Below are 27,339 nucleotides of genomic sequence, written 5' to 3'. Positions count from 1 at the left end.
TTAATTATAAAATTAATAATGTCGACAATCTAAGGGATGGAAATAGCTTCTCAGGTTCCTTCAGTTACGTTTTTAAACATATAATACTGGTAACTAATATATTTGACAGGTAAATGTAACAGTTGTTTTTATTTCCTCATGTCTTGCGTAACTGATTGTAATTGGACTTGATGCACTATTTGTCAGTAGTGGGATAATGTTGATTCTGAACCGGGAACTGGCAACGTGCATGTGCACGGCAACTAAGGTTCTACCATCTAGCACAAATCCATTGGGCTTCATTTTGCAAACATATCCTATACTAGTAAAATCGGAACTGTGATTCTTCTTTTGCTGTTTGGCCCAGAACTGGTGAACAGTAGAGTTTTGGCTCAAAAGGATTAGTTACACTTTATAGTTAGGACATAACTATAGTATCTGATACTATTGTGACACATTTGTGTTAGTCATCGTTTTTCTTTCTTTCTTTGACAGGTTTTACTTTTTCATTATGATTTATATTACTTACAATATATCATGAACCTGAAAAAAAATCACACGCTTGTAAACATACTACTGTACTAATATCATGTTAAGTAAGATGCGTTGACAGAATCAATTTAAAAACTGAAAGCCGCAATTCCTTTTTTAAACTGTATCATTCAGCTGCATCAAGTGAGACCAGCGACACCTTCTTGAGGCCAATCCCAATGCCGTGCTATAAACGTCGTCTAGGGCTGGACTGGAGTGGTGACTGAGGTATCAGTAGGCTGGGCCTGAAGGTGTTGGAGTCGCGGCGTGGAGATAAAGGAGCGAGTTCTGGACGGATCCATGCGCAAGGGCACCAAGAAGCTGGTGTGCTGCGGTACTGTCAGCCGGGGCGTGGCTACTGTGTGCACACAACAGCCTCGTGGAGCCGTTGCTGTCTTTTCTCAGCTGGACAGACTGCGACCACAGTGGAGGCAGAGTGAGAAGCTTCTCCGTGTCAAGAGGAAGACTACCTGAGCGTTGTTGAAGCTGACAGTTGCACGCTGGTGGTTTTAAGATTGATACGTGTACTGTGTAGTACACGTTCAGTGCATTTGGTTTGTGTGCTTACCATAAAATCTCTGTATGGAACTCCATGATTGTAGTATGACAGGTTGTGCTTGTTTATTGCTGGTCCTCTGGAGTGCAAGTGTGTGGCCTATGGATGAGAGCAGGGCACTGGCAATTTGTTAACTGCACTCTGTGATCATAACTGTATTAACTGTAAAGCTGTAACGTTTGTTGTTAAACCTAACTGTGAGTTTCATTCAGTAGTTAATACATTTCTGTGGAGAAATAGTGTTGTTACCTGTTCCACATGAATAATCGATAGTTTTCACTATTGTACATGTTCCAGTCACATAAACGTGACCACCGCCTGTGTTTGACGTCAGTGTACACAGCCGTTAGCTGGCAGCACTTTAGTGGATAATATGTAAAACATGTCAGGAGGGCCTCAGGAAACAGTGCGATCGTTGTCAAAATGTGGAAATAGAGCAATTTATCTGACGTCCAGAACACATGATGATTGGCTTTCGGGCCAACGATGGAAGCATTTCCAAAATGGCGAAGTTTGTAAACCGTTTGCGTGCCACTGGGTTTAAAGTATACTGTGCATGGCCAAATGTCGCTATCCAAAATCGGCGCCGGGCAAGCAGGATGTACCATGGGCCATAGCTGATAGGGGTGAACGATGACTATGGACGTGAGTAAGGGACACTAGACATGCAACTTCTGAGCAACTGACCACTCAGATGAACCAAGAGACTACAAACAGTCTCCTCAATGACTCTTCAGCGAACATTGCTGTGTATGAGTCCCCACAGCAGGCACCTCGTTCATGCACCCATTCTGACTTCTATTCATAGGATTTTGCACACCATTACTGCAACCGTATGTTCAATGAGTGGGGACAGATCAAATTTTCGGATGTATCACTTTTTGTGCTCCATCGGAGAGATCGCCGTTGGCGTGTACGGCTCTGCAAAAATCGCTGGAAAAGATCACGCAGGAGAAGGGAGTGTTATGGTCTGAAGAATGTTTTCGTGGAATTCCCTTGGTGATCTCGTCATTTTCGAAGTCACAATGCGTCAAGACAAGTATGCTTCTATCCTTGGTGACCATGCCCACAGATACACACAGTTTCTTTTCTCCTCAGTACGATGGCATCTACCAGTGGGACAATGCAACATGTCACGCAGCTCGCAGTGTACATACGTGGTTTGAAAAGCACCAGTACCATACTATGCTGCCACCTACCATGGATCCTCAAACCATAAACCCAGCACAGGTGACCATGGCACTGGAGTCAGCGCGGCTCCACATCCCTGTCGCTACCTTCCAGGATCTCACTGACACTCTTCCTGCACTTCGCCCTGGAGGTCCCCGATGCAAATAGTGGTTATGGAAGCTTTTGACAGGTGCCATTAATGTGACTGGACAATGTATAAAAATTTGTTAAGATATATGCGTAGTTAGTTTGGTAAAGAGTAGCTTTTTGCGGTAGCTAAATGGCGTGGTGGTGGTATTACAGTTGTGTGTTATGATCCCGGATACGACTAAATGTTCTTTCGCCATATGATGTTTTACTGCTGAGTTTGTCTCTGATACTAGACGGTTATAATTAAAGTGCACCTACTCACAGACATCCAGAGTGAGCTGTAATAATCGTGTCGCAGCAACAGGTAGATACGCTAATGCATTAACACGAAACCAATTTATGCTGGGAAAATTATTTGTTCTATTTGTGGCCAACAGGTGCAAATATGACGCTGTACACTGGTTGTATGGCGGTATGACATCCACACGGTCATTTGAGTGAGTACAGTGGCTACGGAGGAGAGAGAGAGAGAGAGAGACCGTGCGCTGTTAGTGATCTGAACGGCAACCATTACAGTGCTGCACTGAGAGAGTTTCGCGGACTGAAAGATCTGTGGAGAGGCCTGATGTCATTAAATGATTTAAAGAAAACGATAATGAAGTTCTAAAACACGGGTGAGTTTGGTGCAGCACTCGGAAGAGAAAGGCATCTTATCTTGGTGCAAGTTATTGACGAGGTTGCTGTTGCTGTAACTAACAACGCAGTGTGGGTCCCAGTTAGTACTAGTGCCCATGCAGCGCCACGAGGATTTTCCATCCTATGGTCAACACTATGTAAAATTTTGCGGTCTACTTTGCGCTGGTACCAGTAGAAGATTCAGACGCTGCAGCAACTGAAACCTCATGATTTGCACCAACGTTGTGAATTTGCTCTTCGGTTTCTGGTACGGATGGAAGTTGATGACATGTGGCTGGGCAATATTCTGTGGAATGACGAGATACATTTTACCCTACAGGGTGCAGCGAATACACAGAACTGCCAAATTTGGGGTACTGTTAAACCGTGTGTTGTGCACGAACTTCGATTGCACTCGCCGTATGTGACTGTGTGGTGTGAATTCGAAAGCACCTTTACTCTCGGTCCGTTCTTCTTTGAAGAGAATACACTCAGAGGACCTGTCGGGTGTATCGTGACATCTGCTCGTTCACGATACCTCCTTGTATAGAATTACTCGAAGTCTGGAAGAGCACAACTGTAGAAACCACCATTTTTATGAAAGATCGGGCAACATCTTATGTCGCTCGCCCAGTGAAAGATCTGCTTAATGCGACCTTCCACGAACGTGTTACCACCAGAGGCTTTCCAGATGCGTGGCCTGCAAGATAACCTGATTTGAATATACGTGACTCTTGTCTCTGGTGATACCCAAAAGAACGCGTTTGCCACAGACACCTTCGATCGGTACCTGATCAGAAGGCCAGTATGCAGGAAATTGTTGCTCAGATTCCATCGGAACTGCTGCGAGCGACTCCGTTTTACGGGTGCAGCATTTCAGGGACTTCTCCGATGCTCATTTTGCACAAATTGTGTAATCCGTGGTTAATAATAAAATTAACATTATGCCTTTCTCACTTGTTTCATGTTTCCTGTCCACATCCCGTTCCTAATACATTATATGTGGAAACATTTCCGTACGTCTTTCTTTCATTCACAGTGCCAGATTTGATCCTGGTGGCCAAAATTGGAGCTAATTTTTTTTCCATGTGTCGCTAGACATATGTGAGTAGCTACACTTAAAATATAGCCGCTTGATATTATGGCGAGGGCAAGACATTGCAGATTCTTCATCTTGCTGCCCAGCTGTATATAGAAGGTAAAGGTTGGATATTAATTTTTTAATTTAATGGAAGACATTTTGTTTCAGTGATTGTGTGGCGTCCTGTTTCAGAATCTTTGCAGGCTACAGAAATATTTTGTTCTGCTAAATGTGTATTTCTGTTCAGTTGATTTTAAATAAAGTAAATGTTACATTATGCCCCACCTCTGCACAACCCCCGGCCAAAAGCCCGCTGCACCTACGTCCCTCGCCAGAAACTAAAGCCCTGTTGTAAAAGAAGTTGTACCTCCTTTTAATGAGTAGCTCACTTGCTAATTTTACACTTTGCAATGTTTGCATCAACGTCACTGAATCAGATCCAGGCTTTACCTTTCAGCCTCACTGTGATTCCTTTGTAGACCCTGTAGCGGCTGATAAATCCAGACTGTCACTGGGAGCAGCCGGATGGCAGGTGAGAGACGGTGCTCAAAGAGCGGCTTTAAAGACAGTTTGGAAGCGTAGGCAACACTTGAAAGCCGTTTGTGGGAGGTTTCAAGTCTCCACATCCTGGATACTTTTCTCTGTCGGAGAACTACATAGAAAATTCTCCTAATCCTCCGCACAGTGGACGTTCCTGAGGAGATGTGTGAACAGCATTTCTTTGTGGTGGGCTGAGTCAGCTCGAAAGGCAGTAGAATCTGTCTACCGCCTGGAGTTTATGTCTGGTTACATAGTTGCTCCTGTTTGATGTCCTTTTCTATTTTTGAAATAAAACCAACATGTGTCGATACTCCCAAGAAAACTAGATGTAAATCGATACCGCACACCAACAGCCTGTACATCAGCCGTACCAAACAGTTCGCGAGGCGGGTGTGCGGTCTGCGTGCGGACCGAGACTCGACCTCTCCCGGCTTTCCTCGGTCCTTCTCGGAAGTACTCGATGCAGCCCGATATTTCATTTAGTACTTCGGTGTGGCATTTTTCGATAGGCGCAACGCTCTTCAGTCCGGCAGAATCGTGGTGTCACAGCTATTTACACTTCGCTGTTTGTTCGTTGTGTGAAGGACGTTCACAAGTCTAGTGGCTGTTTGCATAAAAAGAGGCAGTCTAGCGATCTATCACTACACGTCTTTAAAAATTATTGGGCATGACAGAAGCGGGGCAAGTCTTCAAAAATAAATGGAAATGACAGAAGGGAGAGAAGAGAATTGTCGATCTCTGTCATACAGGTGATAATCTGAGCAGCCCTTTTAGATTGTTTGCAGACGACGCTGTAATTTACCGTCTAGTAAAATCATCAGACGATCAATTCCAATTACAAAATGATCTAGAGAGAAATCTGTATGGTGCGAAAGTTGACAATTAGCACTTAACAAAGAAAAGTGCGAGATCATCCACATGGGTACTAAAAGAAATCCAATAAATTTTGGGTATACGATAAATCGCACAAATCTAAGGGCTGTTAGTTCGACTAAATACCTAGGAATTACAATTACGAGCAACTTAAACTGGAAAGACTACATAGATAATATCGTGAGGAAGGCGAAACAAAGACTGCACTTTGTTGGCAGAACACTTAGAAGATGCGACAAACCCACTAAAGAGACAGCCTACATTACACTTGTCCGTCCTCTGCTGGAATATTGCTATACGGTATGGGATACTTACCAAGTAGGATTGACGGAGGACATCGAAAAAGTGCAAACAAGGGCAGCTCGTTTTGTGTTATCGCTCAGTAGGGGTGAGAGTGTCACTAATATGATACAAAAGTTGGGGCGGCAGTCACTGAAACAAAGGCGGTTTTCTTTGCGACGAGACCTATTTACGAAATTACATTCACCAACTTTCTCCTCCGAATGCGAAAATATTTTGTTGACATCCACCTACGTATGGAGAAATGACCATCATAATAAAATAAGAGAAATCGGAGCTCGAACGGGAAGATTTAGATGTTCATTTCTCCCATGTTCCATTCGAGAGTGGAATGGTAGAGAAGCAGTATGAAAATGGTTCGATGAACCCTCTGCCAGGCACTTAAGTGTGAATTGCAGAGTAACCATGTAGATGCAGATGTAGACAGTCGCATAATCGACGGGTATTGCATATTGGCCATGAAACGACTTACAATGCCATGCAGAAAGAATTTAAACGTATAGTTGACAATGAGAGAGCAAAACATTACAACCATCGTTAGACCGTATTCATTGTTCTGTACACCAAGAAGTACTTTTTGCAAAATTTTCAGGCATTAAGCACGCGAAGAAACTGTTGATGCGAATAGTAAAATTCTCTTACTGGTGATAAAGAAAACGCTAGGTTTGTAGCCTTGATATAATTACTCGGATAGCTTTCTAAACGTTTAGAGGATACTGTCAATCTTACATCTGTTTTCAGCCGTTTCTGAGGCCGTTTGCCGTTTCAGTATGAAAGGGCCTCTGCACATGTGCAGCTGCAACTGACTGACCTGTCGTGTACTTAACATTTTAAAGGCAAATGCTTGTACGTTAAAATTATCCAGAACGTCTGCACTGTTTTCCTTAGGTAGAGTTTCCACGTCTCCATAATGAGGTTACAAAAGTGCTAGGGTATTGCGAATATATATATATGTGTGAAAGAGCTTTTTTCGATTATGAAACTAAACAAGTCTGGACTACGTGGCAACCAGAGTGCGAAAATTTGTGAAGTTGTCCATGTCTGTCCCTATGCCGGTAGTTTGTACCAAAAAAATGTGTGTGAGTTCTTAAGGGTCCAAACTGCAGAGGTCATCGGTCCCTAGGCTTACACACTACTTAAACTAACCTATGCTAAGAACAACACACACACCCATGCCCGAGGGAGGACTCGAACCTCCGGAGGGGAGGGCCGCGCAGTCAGTGACATAGCGCCTGTAACCGCGCGGCCACTCCGCGCGGCAGTTTGTACCAGATAAAAATTTTATCTTCAGCATGCTAAAATTTTTTAATTAATTCTGAAAATTTGTTTGTTTGTAAGCTACGTTGCCATTTAAATGTGGTGCATTTTCAGCTTCCCCCTCCTCACACTCAGACAGAATTCTGTGGCAGTGGCGGAAGTGACAGACAGGCTGAGCGCTATGGTACCCATACCAGGACATGGCTCACGAGCAGAATTCTTGTCCTGTCATGATGTACATAGTAACTTCAGAAATTATCGCAGAAGAAGGGATAGTATTGGCTGTTATTTGAATGTTTTATCATGCATCCAGTGCAGGGCACATTGATAATTTTTGAAAGGTAAATGAAAGGTTTGATCCTAAACGTAATTATAAAGATTATCCCAATGTTGTAAGCGCCTACATATACCTTTGTAAAATAGGATGTTTCTTTCGAAAATAAATTTTTTTTTTGTCGTATATGTTTGTTAAAGTTTACCCTACGTTTATAGCTTCTCAGAGAGTGAGGTGGTTCAAAAAATGGCTCTGAGCACTATGGGACTTAACTTCTGAGGTCATCAGTCCCCTAGAACTTAGAACTACTTAAACCTAACTAACCTAAGGACATCACACACATCCATGCCCGAGGCAGGATTCGAGCCTGCGACCGTAGCGGTCACGCGGTTCCAGACTGTAGCGCCTAGAACCGCTCGGCCACACCGGCCGGCGAGTGAAGTGGCACGGTGGTTTGCACACTGGACTCACATGAGGGTGGACGACGTTTCAAATCCACATCTGGCCATCCAGATTTAGCTTTCAGTGATTTTCCCAAATCGCTCCAGGAAAATGCCGTGGTGGTTCCTTTGGAAGTGCTGAACCAGTTTCCTTCGTCATCCTTGAAACGTTACAAACCTTCACTCCATCTCTAATGGCCTCAATGTCTTCGGGACGTTAAGCACTTGTCTTCCTTCCCTTGTCTTCCTTCTAGCTGCTTTTTTGGAGAAGATGTAATCTTGTGAGCTCGAACGAACCTTTTTGAAATACCGTTGAAAGGTGGCTACACTGAGTCACAGCGCCAGAGATTGCGCCAAAGATTATTATTCCGCCGCCTCCACTGGGGCAGTAGTAGTTCAGAGGATGTCGAGAGCAGTCGTTATTCTGTTGGGTGAGAGAGTAGACGATCTGAGTGTTGACTGAAATGTTGTACTATTTGGTTGGTGTAATGTATAGATGGAAGAACATGCAATTGTCAGAATATATTTGAGAAAGGAGATGGACTTTTGATTTATGATGCTGGTGTAATGGAATATTTTCGTCAATATATAATGAGGTAAAAAGGTATTACAGTTTTCTTTAATAACAATCCCTCTTGCTCACAGGTACAGTGTTCATTTATTAGACTTGTAAATCTGGTTTCTATGTGCAATTATAGTATTTCTGGTTTTTCAATTAGTTCATTGTAAATGGTATTTAAAATATTTTGTCGTATTGAGAAAGAACTGAGCCAGATACATGTACCTTGAGTCACACTACCACACACAGAACAGTTACACTTGTGCTCTGTTGTTTCGTAGCTTTTATAGTTGTAGTGGACTTAATTAATCAATTGTGTTAATGGAAATTCCTTGTCACTCTTTATTTTTATTTTATGCAGTCAGATTGCGTGCTAATAATAGTCAGGGCCAACCGGTTACGAGACTTCGTAACCGGTCACACAGCTAGTAAAATTATTGCATTTATTCATTAATATTAGTCATTTTCTTTTTAATTAAGCCCGCTAGCACCGTGTATTATGCTTTCTCTGAGTAAGTACTTTTATACGAAGATTATTCAAAAAGTAAGGAACGATCGCTCGCCAAATGAAAACCGCAGTGAAAATCAGAATTTGCAACAGTTAGCTACATCTTCCAGCTACTTCTATACACAGTCGCCTCTCCGACTTAGACATCTGCCGTAGGGCTGTACCAACTTTCCAATGCCCTCGTCGTAGCAAGCAAACGGTCTCAAAAACGGCTTTGAAAACAGATGTAAGATTGACGGTGTCCTCAAAACGTTTAGAAAGCTGTCCTTGTAATTATTTCAAGGCCACAAACCTAGCGTTTTCTTTATCACCAGTAAGGGAAATGGACGTTGTTTTTTGTCAAAGTCTGTCACTTCCACAATGAGATTTTCTTTTTAAATAGCCAGAGGTTATGTGACCAGAGATAAAAATCAGAGGTGAGCGAAGTCTGGGCTAAATAGAGGATAATCAATCATTTTCCATCGAAAAAGCTGCAGGAGAGTCTTCATTGCCCATGCAGTATGCTACTGAGAACTGTAAGAAAGAAGAAAATGCATGAATGAATGTTACGTTATGTTGGTTTGCATGAAATCGAGTGAAATCTCTCGGCAGACACCCATACTTGACAGGAGACACTATATTGCAGGAATCTTTACGCGCTCATTGTGCGCTGAGAACTCACAAGAGCAACGTGATGCTATCTACGGGCGCACTAGAAACACCGCCCAACACATCTGTGGAAAGCATTTTCACTGTGGTTTCCATTTCGTTAACGATCGTTCTTACTATCTCCATAGCCCTCGTATTTGTACCTGGCTATTCGCAGGTATGATTTAATAAAGCCACATAAAAAAATCGCTACAAATTGCACCGACCAAATACCACTGGAGTTCGACATACGATTGAACGTTCGTGGCTGCAGAAAGGAGGCAGTGTAGTGTAATGTATCGACTACAAAAATTCAGATTCTAGTTCAGAGTGTCTTTTTGCAAGCATTAACCCAATACCACAGCGCTATGTAGTGGAGGGAAGGCTAGTGCCTGAGCTGCAGAAGCCGCCTTGCCTTGATCGCTAAGCCCGCTCCTTAACTATCGCGCCTTAGGCAGCCAACTACACATTTGCGAATAGCGCAGTCCCCGCACCGCGGGAAATCCCAGTGCAGTTTGTATGCATCACAGCTGCACACTCAACTGCAAGCATTGGCACACTTACACGCTAAAGCAGGGTAGTCAAACTTTTTTACCTACCACCCACTTTTGTATCTCTGTTATCAGCAAAATTTCCGGCTCACACGTCCCACAGTACTGGCTCTTTATGAAGAAGGGACGAAATTTTTCTTTGTAAAATTTATAGAGCGCAGTTTCAGCAAATTAAAGCATGTAATAATAATAATAATAATTACACACTAAATAGTTTGTCAAAATTTTAGAAAATCCAATGAAAATGTTTTTAAAACAGCTACCTCCCAACACGAAAGCTGGGATGCCCGCTAGTGGGCATTAGGAACCTGGTTGGCTATCACTGCTCTAAAGGGACCCCCACGCGCTCAATATTTATCGCGCAGAAGAGAGCACTGCATAATAACATTGACGGTGTGGGGTCGGTATTGATAGCATGCGCAATGTATTGAAGAAGACTACAGAGATTTAAAACTGTAGACGCTCACTCAGTATATTAAGCAATATATTGTACCGTGTAATGGTAATATTGCGCTACACGCGCCAGTTCCTGCCGAGACCGAGACAAACTCAAATCTCTCCGAAGAATTTGGGCAAAAAACTGAAGAAAGTAAATGGCAAAAGATCAGGAAGTGAACTGGAAGATGTATATGAAAGTACCATGCAATACCTCGGCAAATGAAATTTCCGAAAGGTCAGGAACCGCCAGATGCCTCGTTGGCCATAATACCAGAGGAAAGTGGTGTCACGACAGTAACTAAGAATAAAAATTATACTATTAACAGCTCTCAGAACTAACAAATAAGGTCAGGTCAGCTGCCCACTAAGCATTCATGTTTACTTTTCTTGCAACAGTCATAGCACATACATAAAATCATGTAAGCTTCCATTCAGTAACCAGTAAATAATTGTTTTATTTTGTTTGCAATAGCTGTTAGAGTAGAGAAATAAATAGCACACGTACTCAAAAAATTACACCGTTCACTTGTTTAATTTGTAATTAGTTGTTGTTCTGGTTTACCAATCTGTGCTGCTGCGAATCAGCCCCTGGTCCATTGAAATAGACACTGGAAGCTTTTCAGGCGTCTATCACCAGTCTGAATCATTTCTGCTAGTGTTCTGCAACTCAGTTGTAAACTTTCTTGATGATGATGATGACGTTTGGTTTGTCGGGCGCTTAACTGCCCGGTTATCAGCGCCCATACAAAGTCCCAACCTTTGCTCAGTCCGATCTCACCACTTTCATGAATGATGATGAAATGATGAGGACAACACAAACACCCTGACATCTCGAAGCAGGTGAAAATCCCTGACCCCATCGGCAATCGAACCCGGGACCCCATGTTCGGGAAACGAGAACGCGACCGTGAGACTAAACTTTCTTGAGACTGAGAAGCTTATGTCCACAAATCAGCACGGTATTCGAAAGTTTCGCTCGTGCGTAACTCAGATTGCCCTTTCTCACATGCCGTACTGACAACTATGGATGAAGGGCAACAGGCAGATTCCATATTTCTAGGTTTGCAGAAAGCACTTGAACGGTGCCCCATTGCAGGCTGTCAACGGAGGTACGAGCGTATGGAATAAGTTCACAGCTATGTGAGTGGCTCGAAGACTACTTAAATAATAGAACCTAGTATGTTGTCCTCGACGGCGAGTGGAGTGTTCATCCGAAACAAGGACTGTCACGAGTGCCCCAGGGAAGTGAGATAGGACCGCTGTTGTTCTCTATATACGAGGGTTGTTTTTTAAGTAAGGGCCGTTTTTATTTTTTTTTTAAAGATACAAATACTTTTGTAAAAAACTTTTATTTTCTGATTCTACACACTTTTACCTATTTTTCTACATAGTTGCCTTGTTTATTTAAGCACTTGTCATACCGTACAACTAAGTTTTTAATTCCCTATTCAAAGAATTCGGCCGCCTGCTCCGACAGCCAAGATTTCACGGCCGCTTTCACTTCATCGTCGTCATTGAAACGCTGCCGGCCAAGATGGTGTTTCAGGTACCGGAAAAGGTGAAAATCGCTAGGAGCAAGGTCGGGGCTGTATGGTGCATGGTCCAAAACTTCCCAGCCAAAAGAATCAATCAAATCCCGAATCTTTCGTGAGGTGTGAGGCCTAGCGTTATCATACAGGACCAAAACTCCATTTGTCAGCATGCCGTGCCTTTTGTTTTGAATTGCTCTGCGGAGCTTCTTTAGAGTTACACAGTAGGCATCTGAGTTGATTGTCGTTCCTCGTGGCATAAAGTCCACTAGCAAAACACCGCGCCGGTCCCAGAACACAGTTGCCATAATCTTGCGCTTTGACAGCGTCTGTTTGGCTTTGACCTTGACGGGTGAGGTTGTGTGTCGCCATTCCATCGATTGTCGCTTGCTTTCGGGAATGATATGGGATACCCATGTTTCATCTCCAGTGACAATTTGACTCAACTCGTCATCCCCTTCTTCCTCGTAACGAATCAAAAAGTCCAACGAAGTGGCAAATCTCTTCCCTTTGCGGTCCTCTGTGAGGAGTCTGGGTACCCACCGAGAACACAGTTTCTTAAAGTTTAGGTTTTCAGACACAATTCTGTACAAAACCGATCTTGAAACTTGTGGAAATTCCAAAGAAAGAGTTGAAATTGTGAATCTTCTGTCCTCACGAATCTTTGTTTCGACTGCAGCCACCAAATCTTCAGTGATCACAGAGGGCCGGCCTGGGCGTGCTTCGTCATGGACGTATTGACGGCCATTTTTAAACTCTCTAACCCATTGACGCACTTTACCTTCACTCATTGCATTCAAGCCATAAACTTCTGTTAACTGACGATGAATTTCTGCAGCTGATAGGCTTCTCGCGGTCAAAAAACGTATCACTGACCGTATCTCACACGCGGCGGGCGATTCAATAATCGTAAACATTATAAAGTACCACAGCGATGCGTACACGTCAGCTACAGAGCTGCAACTTGCATCAGTGTGAACGGGAAGGATGCCTGCAAGTGGCGCGGTGGCTTGTTGCGGCGTCCGCGCGAACTACGGGACTATACGCGCGAACGGCCCGTGCTTAAAAAACAACCCTCGTACATAACTGATTTGGCGGACAAGGTGGGCAGCAATCCGCGGTTGTTTGCTGATGATGCCGTGGTGCACGCTAAGGTGTCGAAGTTGAGTGACTGTAAGAAGATACAAGATGCAACTTCCAGTTGGTGAGATGAATGGCAGCTAGCCCTAAATGTGGAAACATGTAAGTTAATGCGGATGAGTAGGAATATCAAACGTGTAATCTTCGGATACAGTATTACTAATGTTCTGTGTGACATAGCCAAGTTATTTAAATATCTGGGCGTAACGTTGCAAAGCGATATGAGATGGAACGAGAGTGTGAGGACTGTGGTAGGGAAGGTGAATGATCGACTTCGGTTTATTGGGAGAATATTAGGAAACAGTGGGTCATCTGTAAAGGAGACCGCATACAGGACGCTGGTGCGACCTATTCTTGAGTACTGATCGACTGCTTGGGATCCGTACCAGCCCCGATTGAAGGAAGACGTCGAAGCAATTCAGAAGCGGGCTGCTAGATTTGTTACGATATGTTCGAACAACACGTAAGTTTTACAGAGATACTTCGGCAACTCAAACGGGAATCCTTGGAAGGAAGGCGACGTTCTTTCGTGAAACACTACTAAGAAAATTTAGACAACCGGAATTCGAAGCTGACTGCTGAACGATTTTACTGCTGCCAACATACATTTCGCGTGAAGTCAACGAAGATGAGATTCAGAAATTACGGCTCATACGGAAGCATATAGACAGTCGTTTCTCCCTCGTTATATTTGTGAGTGGAACAGGAAATGAAATGAGAAATAATAGTACAGGGAACCTTCCGCCACGCGCCGCGCAGTAGCTTGCGGAGCACCTATATAGTCGTAGATGTAGATGTAAATGTAATACATGCGAGTTCAACGTCCTCTAGGCCGACATGTCTGCTATGAAGGCAGAGTACTAATGGATACTTCCACAACAGAAATATTGCGCGAAACAGTTGCGCAGTTCTTGGCCTCGCTTTCCCACGCATTATTTGACACAGTATTATTGGCGCACTAATACTGAACTTGTGACAACAGCGTAACGATGAGACGGCCAATGTGTGCCGCTGAAATTTGGCTACTCGTGTTGTGCATGCACGCAAACCACCTTCCTCTTAGTGTGCCCCTCACCCCATTTACTACAGACTTCTAGTGGCGCGAAGACAGTACCTACGCGAAAGCTGCAAAAATGAACTGACGCTTACCAGGGTCACCTATTAAATTTCTACAAACAACTACTAGATGGCTCTCAAGAATCATTAAATTTGAAAAGACGATAATTTTTTACAGTAAAAGTAAAGGGAAAAATCCTAAATTGTTAGTTTGTAATTCTATCACACGAAAAGCTTTTTGTCATTTGTTATCTGGCTGTCTGTCCGCTCCTCCGTCAGTTAAGACACATTTCATAAAAACAGGTGGACGTATCAATTTGAAATTTCCTTCGGTAGTAAGTAAGTTTCATCAAATCGCATCAGTTAGGAAATCTCACCAAACTAAAATCGTAATTGCTGGGGAAGCGAAAATTGAATTATCTCATGCTGTTGTTGTCATACTACAAAATATATTTTTTAATTGAGTTGTTGATTACTGCGTTTGACAGGCTTTTAAGCCAAGGATTACTGCCTTCCGCTCGTCATCGGCTTGCCTACCGCGTGATTTACGAGATAATGCCGCTGCAAATTGAATTTCCAAACCGTACTGCAAAAGGGCAGAGGTGGCGCACTGCTTTAGGAGCTGGCAGAACATGTTGTTGGCATCAGTGTGATTAGAAACGTAGCTCCACAGTTTGTGTGTCTTACTTCTATCGCGGAATAATGCCGAATTCTAAAACAAGGACTAAAGAGAGAGACAGAAACTAAAGACAAAGTCGGATGAACAAATGCGCAGTATTCAGCGCGAATGCACCACATAAATTAAGGGAAGGATACATGAACACATAAAAGAATGTCATGATAAAATTATGCCTAACAAGGAACTGAAAAACATTCCTATCGCTCCAGTTAATGTCACAAATTAAGCACTTAGTACAAATATTGATAAGTGAACATTGTAGGGGCATAGATGAAAAGAGCAATGAATTAACAAAGGATCCTAGGCAAACCATGAAAGATAATACAGATATGAATTAGATAGATGAAAAGAAAATCTGTAATTGAACTAGACAGTTTATTTAATAACTGAGAGCAAGAGATTCAAGATGACTGTAATAGAGAAATGATAGGGTATGTCGAGCTGAACAAAACCATGCGGAGATTTCTTGAAAATAACACGAGAACCTTACAAATTTACTAAGAGAAACGTTTGGAAAACAGAAACCCGATGTCGAAAAATGGTTCAAATGGCTCTAAGCACTATGGGATTTAACATCTGAGGTCACCAGTCCCCTAGACTTAGAACTACTTAAACCTAACTAACCTAAAGACATCACACACATCCATGCCCGAGGCAGGATTCGAACCTGCGACCTTAGCAGCAGCGCGGTTCCGGACTGAAGCGCCTAGAACCTCTCATCCACAGCGGCTGGCAAACCCTTTGTCGAGTAAACGCTATGTTTCATGAGTTAAAGTGACAGACGGAAGAGCGAAACTAACTCGTTAATTATTATTTTATTAAACACTGACCTACAGGATTTTCCCTGACAAAAACAACTAAAACTTAACCTATTCATTTATTATCCACAATATACAAGCCCAACGCAATCTGACTGCTACACATCGACAACATGACTTCCAATAATTACCACAAAAGAATGACCCTGAATTGCAAGAACTAACGATAACACAAATCAAAAAATATGAAATTGAAGATTTATGAAACTACCTCCAACTCTGTTAATTCCCAAACTCAATTCCATACTGCAATTACAGCAAGTAGCGGCAACAGCCAGCTAAATAAAAAGATTTCAACTGCTATAGACTCTAACTACTAGGAGGCAAATGGTTAGCAAAAGAAAGATTTTGTTGAAGAGCAAACAATGTATTCAGAAAATTTTACCCTATTCATGTGACATCCAGTTCCAAAAATTATATAGTTGTCAATAATTCCACTGCCCAAACATTGTCAACGACATTCATCATCATACATTTCCTTGCATATTTTCTTATAAGCACATCATTTCATCTCATTTTACATTGCGTGTCCTATCAACACAGAATCTCCACTAATAATAGCATGTCCATACACGCCCCTATCCACTCGCTAACTGCTAGTCCGTCCAACCACAGAATATCTTGTCGAGGGCGCAGAGAGCTGTCAGCGATATTAACACGCTCTATAGCACTGCCAACATGCAAATAGGCTAATTACATCAGTAAGTAATTCCCGAGGGACTGTAGAACACGAATTCAAAGAGTTTTTTAAATGTTTCTATAGTGCGAATCACGAATGAGAAAACACTTTGTGAATAACCGACAATAATTTCATTTCGTAAATAATGCCAGATGAAATGTATTAAGCTATTTGTTGTATGAAGAAAGGGAACACGCCATCGGATTACAGTGTTTTGCTAAAAATGATTGAAGCTGGAGAAAGAGTGAGACAAACCATCTAGCAGTTTTATAAAGTGATGATGAATTGACAAATTTCCGTATAACTGCAAGAATGTTCAACTTCAAAGCAAAGTAAATATGTTCACTAAAATTATCACAGACTGCATAAAAGAAGATTAGGGCTCGATCTGGCAAAAGCGTATGTAGGATTTGGAAGTGAATATAGCACAATGACTATTTGGAAGGTGTGAACGAGACTGTAGAGTGACAGTACTGAGAATGAATTTTAGTCTTCGTTACGTGAAGCTTACAAAATTTGGAATATTATTATCAAAATGATGTGAACGAGTTAGATTTCAGGCCTGTCATATATAATTTGTTTGTGAGTATGGCTACATGTTGGCCATTTACAAGTTACTAAATGCCTAAATAGCTGAACATTTTTTAAAGAAAGACGAATTAGTATTTACACTACCCATGTAGCTAAATGTACAATTTTTCGTAGCTTCACTTGGTCGTCAACGTGTTTGTTGACAAGTAACAGCAGGGTACTGCTGACGTCAGTGTACCACTTTGTAAGGTGGCAAGATTTTGCACCTTACAATGCTTTCGAAGCACACTATTACAGGGAATTAGACTGAGCTTTGATATCGCGTGATGGAAGCAGGGCTGTTTTATTATGAATACGTAATGAGCCTGTCATCGACCAGTACACCTTGGCACTAACAACGGAATCTCACTTGCATGTTGGGTGATCGGTCTTAAGTGTAGCGTTGCTGTGAAAAGCTCGGTGTAGGAACGGGACGAGAGCACCTCGGCCAGAGTGCAGCCAGAAGTGGGCGAACAGGAAAGACAGCGGGCAGTCACGCTACGGCTGGGCGCACAAAGGCCCTTTCTGCGGCGGAACGCCACACCTGGGAGGTCTGGAGATGCACCAGCAGCGGGGCTATTGTAAGCGAGTGGTCGCCGACACCGGAGTTGCCGTTGGCGCCGGCTTTCACTAGGATGCGGCCGGAACGGAATGCGAGGGCAGTCGGAGTACAATGATGGCCGGCAATTATTTTTAGACAACGCAGAAGCCGCCTGGAATGCGTCGAACAGTAGCCCGGTGCACCATCCATTAGCACTGAGTCATCCACCAGCCTGTTTCCCGCGATTCGTAACGAGTACGTTTCCAATTGATAGATTCGTATGAAGCGAGGGAAGAGGAAATTTGTTGAGTTATCTGTATGCACTGTAAATGTTCATTGCGCATTTTCAGCGTCTTCGGATATGCCATTTTCGACTATGTTACAACGATCTGAAAATGGGTTTCGGGCCGAAACTAATCGTCGAATGAATAAAAAGTAAAAATTTGCGTCGTGGACTGGTTTTTCGTTCTATTGTTCCAGCAGGTTCGACGGAAGAAATCAAACTTGTGGTTGGCCAGAGCTTTTTTAGAGTGAGGAGACTGGGGTGCGAGCAGAGACTATTGAGCCGTGCGTGGCTCTCACTTGACATCCTGTTTTTACTGTACTATCACCTCGTCATGTAATTTCAATTACTGGTGTCACTGAGTTGCCGCCTTGCCTGCCCGTGAGCGGCAGCAGCGGCGCTTATCGATATAAGCCCTGGCGTATTATCCTTGCTGACTGCTATTACTTCCCGGTTGTCGTGTGTTCGGAGTTGGGAGGCGCTATCAGTGCAGTTCGGACTTGGCGGTGTTTGATTTAGGACGCGGCAGAAGTTCAGTCAGAGAGCAGCTGCATTGATGTTCGAACAGCCATGACTAGTCCGACGGTTGGCGATACGTATCACTTGAGTGCGGACCACCTTGGTTGGTCGTCGGTCGGTCGTCTTGTCGGACGACTTGTATGTTGGCCTGCGATCGCTTGTGGGTTACGTGTGTGTGCCGACTTGTGATTCGTCCTTGTTTTTGCACAGTCGCTGCCGTTAGTATTGCCTAGTCCTTCGTGCAAGTGTTCGTGAAACTGTGTGTAGCTTGTGATGTCGACTGCTCAGTTATTTTAGTGCTGTCTCCGTGCTGATGTGTGACAGTCGGACGGTTGGTGTGGATCAGCCAGGAAATCGCAGGGCGCAGTGGGCCGGGCCCGCTAGACTCGAACTCGGTCCGGCACACAGTTTTGATCTGCCAGGAAGTTTCATATCAGCGCACATTTCGCTGCAGAGTGAAAATCTCATTCTATATTTTGGTTATTTGAAGTCCAAGTGCACCAGAGGAATTTTCTGCCTTGTGACCGTTAGCGTTCCCATTACCTGCCCTGGCCGCTGACGTAAAATTCAGGCAGTGTCGTTTCCTTACCGTGTTGTCGCTGTCCAAAACGTATGTGTAGTTTTGACAGGTTATGCATACTTGGTTGTGTCTACACCTTTTACGTTTTGGCATTGGATTTCCTTGTGTACTGGTCGAGTGGAAAGCAAGTTGTCTTGTCGGTGGGTCCGTTGACTGTCTCTTGGTTGGGGTGCCTTCGGATCGGATATAACTGGGCCGACTACCTGTCTCCCCTAAGCGAACGTTAATATTTCAAGTGCAGACCGACCCCCAGAAACTTCTGAGCGCCGCTGGCTGTACTGCCTTTTCTTGTTAGTGTTTGATTGTGTATTTTAATGGCTCGTAGCCGATAGTTTGAATTTGTATGCTTTTACTTGGGTTTTAAATAATGGGCCTTCAGTTCCTTACTCGTCAAGTCTTGCATTGCTTTTTTTTTTTTTTTTGGATAAAGCTTTGGGCCTTCTGCCTTTTGAAAATTCATTGTAGTTGTGTTTTAAATCATGGGCCTTCAGCCGTTTTAAAAATTAAAGAGGTTGTGCTCGTAAGCCATAAGATTCACATATTCGGTCGATAGTTAAGCTTGGAATTTGCGCTGTAATGCTTGGGCAACTAAATAAAGTTATATGTGCAACTTACAGCCGCTCATTTTTGGCCCCTTTCCACAATTTCAAGTACTTGTTCTGTTCTGCAGATTTGACCAGGCGTTTCAAATATGATTATCCCGCTCCTACTTAGGAGGGAGATAACCAGTGGTGAGTTCGAGAGCCAGCAGTTTTTATATTTCAGAAATCTGCCTGAGCCGCCAAGTCGGGCTGACTTCTGTCGGAGCCCTTGCGCTGAATAAAAGTTCTGTTACAGGCTCTGAGCTTCGTATCTCAGGTGCGTCTGGCACGCAGTTTTCTGTGGAGCTCTTTCTCTGTTATACACTTACGATCAAGACGTTTCTGAATTTCGTCTCTTTGCCTGGGAGTTCACGTCTTACGTCGGTTGTTGGCAGTGGAGCTATTTTGACAAAGCCTGCATTTCGCAGTTTCTGGGCAGTGTCTGCTGTCTTAAGATTTGGGTTTTAGCACTGGACATTGTGGGTTCGTGTGTACCATAAGGATTTTACTCCAAATACATTGTTTTGTCAAGACTAGAATTTATCCTTTCAGTGGAAGCGTAGCTCACCCTCCACCATTTAATTTGTTCATATTTTGAGTATGTACTAAATATCAGTCAGAGGAAGTATTTTATCTGTGTCAGCAGGTCATGAGACTGAATATTTTACTAATCTCACACTAATTGGAACAATCCACTGGATAAGTTCGTGTTGCAGAGTACTCGTACTGAGCGACAGTTAATGTTTTCTATAATTTGTGCTCTAAACATCTCCTCCAGGGAAGTATTTATGAGTGATAGGGCCACCTATTGAGATAGCTTTTTAAAAATTCCGTTACGTAAAACACACTGATAGACACCCTTAGTTCAAATATCTCAAAACTGCACAGTAGAGGGGTATAAAATCAGTATTCACAGATAACTAAGCAGGCAAACTCAACATAATATTTTGCATTTGGCCGTTATTGCTAACGCGGGGTGACGTTACAGTGAACAAGTAGAGTATTGAATAATAATAACGTATCGCACTGTTAGTGCTTGCAGGCCAGTTGCGCATATTGAAACGTCCCCATGTGAGCCATTCCATTGATCTTGGAAAGCAATCTCCGGTTTTGCTACAGATCTTAATGACTCAAATGCATGACTATGCATGGAGAGAATGATGGACGAAAGTGCGTGATAATATAGCGGCATTTTAACGCCAGAGGAGAATTTCTTTTTCAGTTTCGAATTCACAACTATGTTCTGTACGTATCTGTGTGATCCATTCTCATGTTTTTGTCATATCTTTCCTGTCCCCACTGTCGTCTACCAATATGAATATGTGGTAGCTAGCACTTCCAAGTTTCCTTACTTTCCAGGGGGTTTCCTTGAATGTTAAGAGCAGTTTAGCCAACCTTTGTGTATAGCATTGAATACTGATATGTTGGGTCAGAGAGGCATTACTGGCCACTGATTAGCATCCATTGTGAGCTTGGTACAGGTAGAAACCGCTTACGATCTCTGAGCCCTTCCGGATAACTGTATGCACCGCGGCAAGTGGGCAGGTTAGTTTTACTCTTCCCTAGGATGCGGCGAGTAAGATTGCCCTGAGTAGTACCTCTAGTTGATAACTTAAAGCGTGTGTCAGCTTTGTTTGAGTTTCCGGTAGTCACTGTGGCCTGTAGCATTTATAATCACGCCGCACCAATTATTTCAGTCATGGGACGGTATTAATTTCATTAGTATTCAGTTTATACGGTGAGATCTTTCGTGCCACTGCAACTCGGCGTGGACGAGCGGTAACGCTACGTAACGTACAGCTTTTGTTAGTTTTGTGTTCTACGTATGAATGTGTCGTGTGCTTTGTGCAATGCTTGTGTTAAATTTTATTTAATTTACCGTACAATTTGTGTTTCATTTCCACAGACTTAGTAACCCGTTCTCTGCCGCACCCCGTGCGTTTCTTTGTAAACCATGAGGCTGCAATTCAACGTCAACACCTCTCGTGTTCGAATTGAAGCCTCAGTTTCATCGCAGAGTATGATTTGAACGGAACTTCAGAAGAGGTGTTTTTTTCTGAAATTGATGGTTAAAGCCCGTCGCGTCTGACCCAGTGAGCTTACATGTGAAGTAGGGAAGCTTTCTTCTAAATTCTGTCTTTCGTTGTGTGAGTGATCAGAGCGAATGTGGTGTGTGTGATCTTGATGAATCGTAACTAGTATTTTAGTAGACTTGCCCCTCACGTGCCGGTACAGCTGTTGCGTTGTGCAATGCACCATGTGTCAAAATTCACGTCCAGCATTCCAAGTAACTGTGTTTTACTTTTAAAGAGGAAATAAATGTTAATTATTGGTAAACTCGTTGCTGTTACATCTCACAGCGCCATTCCGATTCCTAGTCAGGTAGTCAGTATCCTTAAAATCACTTAGTTTGCGCATCCCCTTAATAATGTTTCAATGAAATTTATCATGATTATTGTACATCCAACATGTGGATTGTCGTTTTATGAAACCATCAAATGATCAGTGAGGTGGCGCATTTTTATCAGTTTAGTTAATTAATATTTAAATAAATTTTACCCACTAATTAGAAACTTTGTCTTTGATTCTTGTTCGGGGCAAGCAAACGTAGACTCCACTTGCACAGTCATTCTTGGGATTTAGGAAATCAGAAAAGAGATATTTTGAAGCTGATCCTATTAATACCTTGCACTAGTAAAAGACGACAGCTATTTTTCAATATACTACCAACACCGATTACGCGCTGACTCACAATAAGCCGACCGAAACGCCCTCACTCCCAGCTCCAATAACATTGTAGTCGTAACAGGAGCCCTACTCCCACTCAGAAATTACATTCGTATACCTATAAACATAACTACTGAAATTTCTACAATTCTCCAAAGACGCACATTTATTCAGTGGCACACACTGAACTTCAAGAGATGGTTCTACAGTATTCCTGGCCTGTGACAGTCCTACTCTGGGGCCAAGTCTATTTACTGCACACCACAGTGTTCTATCCGGCGTAGCAACTGCCGTGGCGATGTAGTCCGTTGTCAAGGAACATTGGGCCGGTGATCTACGATGAACTGTAACGGTAGCAGCGATGGCGACTACAACTGCAATTTCGACAGGCTCGCACTGGAACTCTCGTAGACACGCTCTTGGGCACACAGTGCCGGTTAAGCCCCGGAGCGGAGCTTATATCCTGATGTGGAAGTTCGGCACTAATTGTTACACGTGGTTCGGGAAGTGAAACATAGTTCTGCTCTGCTAGGAAATTCTTCAGTAGACCCCTAGAATTTCCTAGCGAACCTGCTCCCCCTGGCGCGTGAGCCGTCCGTGCAACACGCGTTGTTTGAGGGAAGTCTAACATGCAGGAGTTGTGACTCACGGTCACAACATACGGTGTTTATAAAGAACAGTCAAACGCTAAAGAGGCAGATACCAAAACAGTAAGTAAACTTACCAAGAGGAACCATTGCCTACAGGGAAAGCGACTGTTAAAACTAAGTTTTCAAGAACAGCCACAAGTCGCACTTTCTATTTTTTATTGACCGGTTTCGCTCTTAAAATGAACAAGAGCATCATCAGAACACACTGCTTAAAATTGGCTAACATCATTAACGATCGCCTTTAAAACTGGCTGGCAGCCTTAAAGATTAATTTGGCTGTACTATAGTATTTAAACTTAAGTTTAAGGTACGTTAAATTTACGTTAAAAGTGGTACTTAAACTTACGTTTAAAGTACTTTAAACTTAAGTTTAAGTACTATAGTACAGCTAAATTAATCTTTAGTGCTGTCAGCCAACTTTAAACTGTACATTCTGATGATGATGTTGTTCATCTGAAGAGCGAAACCGGTCAATTAAAATTACAAAGTGCGACTTGTGGCTGTTTTCGAAAACTTAGTTAGCAAACTATTTATTATTCCATAAGTAATCGCCGTAATTGTTAATACATTTATCCCACATGCAACAAGACTGTCAATGCGTTCTTGGGAAAATGTTTGTGGTTGCCAACAGAACAATGATTGTACTCAAACATGCACCTCTTCGTCCGAAGAGAATTGACGGCCACCAATGCCTTTCCTCGGCCCTCTTGAAATGTAGAAATCACGTGGAAAGAGATCGGGACTGTATGGGGGATGTGTAGGAGCTTTCCAGTGAAATTTCTGCAGCGTAAAAACGAAACAACCTTGGCAACATGTGGGCGAGCATTTTGTTGGTAGCTTGTTGCGACCTCGCTGCAGAAGTTTCGATGAGAAGCACTTACACATCCTTAATACAGTAACAATGTCTTCCCATGCGATTTCCATGTTTTTTTGAACACAGAAGAAAGACATTCATGGCGATCGATTTGCTTCGGAGAAGGGGTGCAGGCCTGGGAAGAGTCGTGGTTCCGCTGGAAATCGCAGACATTTTTTCATGAAGACATCGATAGTCTTGTCTCATAGTGCGATAAATGTAGTAACAATTATGGCGATTACTTATGAAATACTTAACAGTTTATTCAATTTTTGCCATCTGTCTCATTTGCATTTGACTCTACCTATAAATTAGTTTTCTTTTTCATTTTTACACGAACAGTTTTTAATTAAAGTTTTGTCTATGAAATACAAAGAGTCGTTCAGAAAATCATTTAAGGCTAAATTTAAAATTTGCTTCGCCTGTATCAAACATTCATGTTTAGTGAGGAGTAATCTGACACTTTTGTAGGGTGGCCCCATATTGAACGCCTGTCCTAAGCACTGACGCCTTCAGTAATTAGTAATAATGGTCATTTTGAGGGTTCCGTGGTCCTGTCTGTAAAAACGGAGCTGTTATAGCTTCGCTTTCTTATCCGTTTGTCCGTCTGTCTGTTTGTATGTCCGACTGCTAAGATGCTTTATCTCAAAAACGAGTAGACGTATCAAGTTCAAATTTACACTACTGGCCATTAAAATTGTTACACCACGAAGTTGACGTGCTACAGACGCGAAATTTAACCGACAGGAAGAAGATGCTGTGATATGCAAATGATTAGCTTTTCAGTGCATTCACACAACGTTGGCGCCGGTGGCGACACCTACAACGTGCTGACATGAGGCAAGTTTGCAACCGATTTCTCATACACAAACAGCAGTTGATCGGCGTTGCCTGGTGAAACGTTGTTGTGATGCCTCGTGTAAGGAGGAGAAATGCGTACCTTCACGTTTCCGACATTGATAAAGGTCGGATTGTAGCCTATCGCGATTGCGGTTTATCGTTTCGCGACATTGTTGCTCGCGTCGGTCGAGATCCAATGACTGTTAGCAGAACATGGAATCGGTGGGTTCAGGAGGGTAATACGAAACGCCGTGCTGGATCCCAACGGCCTCGTATCACTAGCAGTCGAGATGACAGGCATCTTATCCGCGTGGCTGTAACGGATCGTGCAGCCACGTCTCGATCCCTGGGTCAACAGATGGGGACGTTTGCTAGACAACAACCATCTGCACGAACAGCTCGATGACGTTTGCAGCAGCATGGACTGACAGCTCAGAGATCATGGCTGCGGTTACCCTTTACGCTGCATAACAGACAGGAGCGCTTGCGATGGTGTACTCAACGACGAACCTGGGTGCACGAACGGCAAAACGGCATTTTTCGGATGCATCCAAGTTCTGTTTACAGCATCATGATGGTCGCATCAGTGTTTGGCGACATCGCGGTGAACGCACATTGGAATCGTGTATTCGTCATCGCCATAGTGGCGTATCACCCAGCGTGATGGTATGGGGTGCCATTGGTTACACGTCTCGGTTACCTCTTGTCCGCATTGACGGCACTGAACAGTGGACGTTACATTTCAGACGTGCTACGACCCGTGGCTCTACCCTTCATTTGATCCCTGCGAAACATTACATTTTAGCAAGTTAATGCACGACTGCATGTTGCAGGTCCTGTACGGGCCTTTCTGGATACAGAAAATGTTCGACTGCTGCCCTGGCCAGTCCATTCTACAGATCTCTCACAATTGAAAACGTCTGGTCAATGGTGGGCGAGCAACTGGCTCGTCACAATACGCTAGTCACTACTCTTGATGAACTGTGGTATCGTGTTGAAGCTACGTGGGCAGCTGTACCTGTACACCATCCAAGCTCTGTTTCACTCAATGACCAGGCGTATCGAGGTCGTTATTACGGCTAGAGGTGGTTGTTCTGGGTACTGAATTCTCAGGATCTATGCACCCAAACTGCGTGAAAATGTAATCACATGTAAGTTCTAGTATAATATATTTGTCCAATGAATGCTCGTTTATCATCTGCATTTCTTCTTGGTGTAGCAATTTTAATGGCCAGTAGTGTAGTTACATGTTCAAGAAGCGGTGTAAATGCCTATCACGCGAGCGCCCGAAACGTTGAAGGAAACATAATTACGGAGATGAAGAAGGGAAATAAGTATTTTCAGACATTACTATCACGTCACGAGATGTGAACATCTGAAGGCGAGTCAACATCGGATGTGCAACGCCGCGCAGTCCCGCTCAGGCAGGCGCAGCGCAGCACAGAACTGTCAAGAATGGAGATCCAATGACTGTTAGCAGAATATGGAATCGGTGGATTCAGGAGGGTAATACGGAACGCCGTGCTAGTTCCCAACGGCCTCGTATCACTAGAAGTCAAGATGAAAGGCATCTTATCCGCATGGCTGTAACGGATTGTGCAGCCACGTCTCGATCCCTGAGTCAACAGAAGGGGACGTTTGAAAGACAACAACCATCTGCATGAACAGTTCGACGACGTTGGCAGCAGCGTGGACTATCAGCTCTGAGACCGTGGCTGCGGTTACCCTTGAAGCTGCAACTCAGACAAGAGCGATGGTGTACTCGACGACGAACCTGGGTGCACGAATGGAAAAACGTCATTTTTTCGGATGAAACCAGGTTCTGTTTACAGCATCAAGATGGTCGCATCCGTGTTTGGTGACATTGCGGTGAAGGCAAATTGGCAGCGTGTATTCGTCATCGCCATATTGGCGTATCACCCGGCGTGATGGTATGGGGTGTCATTGTTTACACGTTTCGGTCACCTCTTGTTCGCATTGACGGCACTTTGAACAGTGTACGTTATATTTCAGATGTGTTACGACCCGTGGCTGTACCCTTCATTCGATCCCTGCGAAACCCTACATTTCAGCAGGATGATGCACTATCGCATGTTGCACGTCCTATACGGACCTTTCTGGATACAGAAAATGTTCGACTGCTGCCCTGGCCAGTACATTCTTCAGATCTCTCACCAACTGAAAACGTCTGGTCAATGGTAGCCAAGCAACTGGCTCGTCACAGAACTCCAGTCACTACTCTTGATGAACTGTGGTATCGTGTCGAAGCTCTGTTTGACTCAATGCCCAGGCGTATCAAGGCCGTTATTGTGGCCAGAGGTGATTGTACCGGGTACTGATTTTTCAGGATCTATGCACCCATAATGCGTGAAAACGTAATCACATGTCGGTTCTAGTATATTTGTCCAATGAACACCCGTTTATCTTTTGCATTTCTCCTTGGTTTAGCAATTTTAATGCCCAGTAGTGTATGTTATATATTAACGTCTATAGCCCCTTAGCTATAAGAAGAAATCAAAGAGGAAGCTGTCTGGTAGAATTTTGTACAGAGCATAACTTAATCATAGCTAACACTTGGTTCAAGAATCATGAAGGAAGGTTGTATACATGGAAGAACCCTGGGGATACTAAAAGGTATCAGATAGATTATATAATGGTCAGACAGAGATTTAGGAATCAGGTTTTAAATTGTAAGATATTTCCAGGGGCAGATGTGGACTCTGACTACAATCAATTGGTTATGAACTGTAGATTAAAACTGAAGAAACTGCAAAAAGGTGGGAATTTAAGGAGATGGGACCGGGATAAATAGAAAGAATCAGAGGTTATACAGAGTTTCAGGGAG

The sequence above is a fragment of the Schistocerca piceifrons genome, chromosome 7 (assembly GCF_021461385.2).
Source record: "Schistocerca piceifrons isolate TAMUIC-IGC-003096 chromosome 7, iqSchPice1.1, whole genome shotgun sequence".
Classification (NCBI taxonomy): Eukaryota; Metazoa; Arthropoda; class Insecta; order Orthoptera; family Acrididae; genus Schistocerca; species Schistocerca piceifrons.
The sequence above is the reverse complement of the archived record's forward strand: the minus strand, read 5'-3'. Positions refer to the sequence as shown.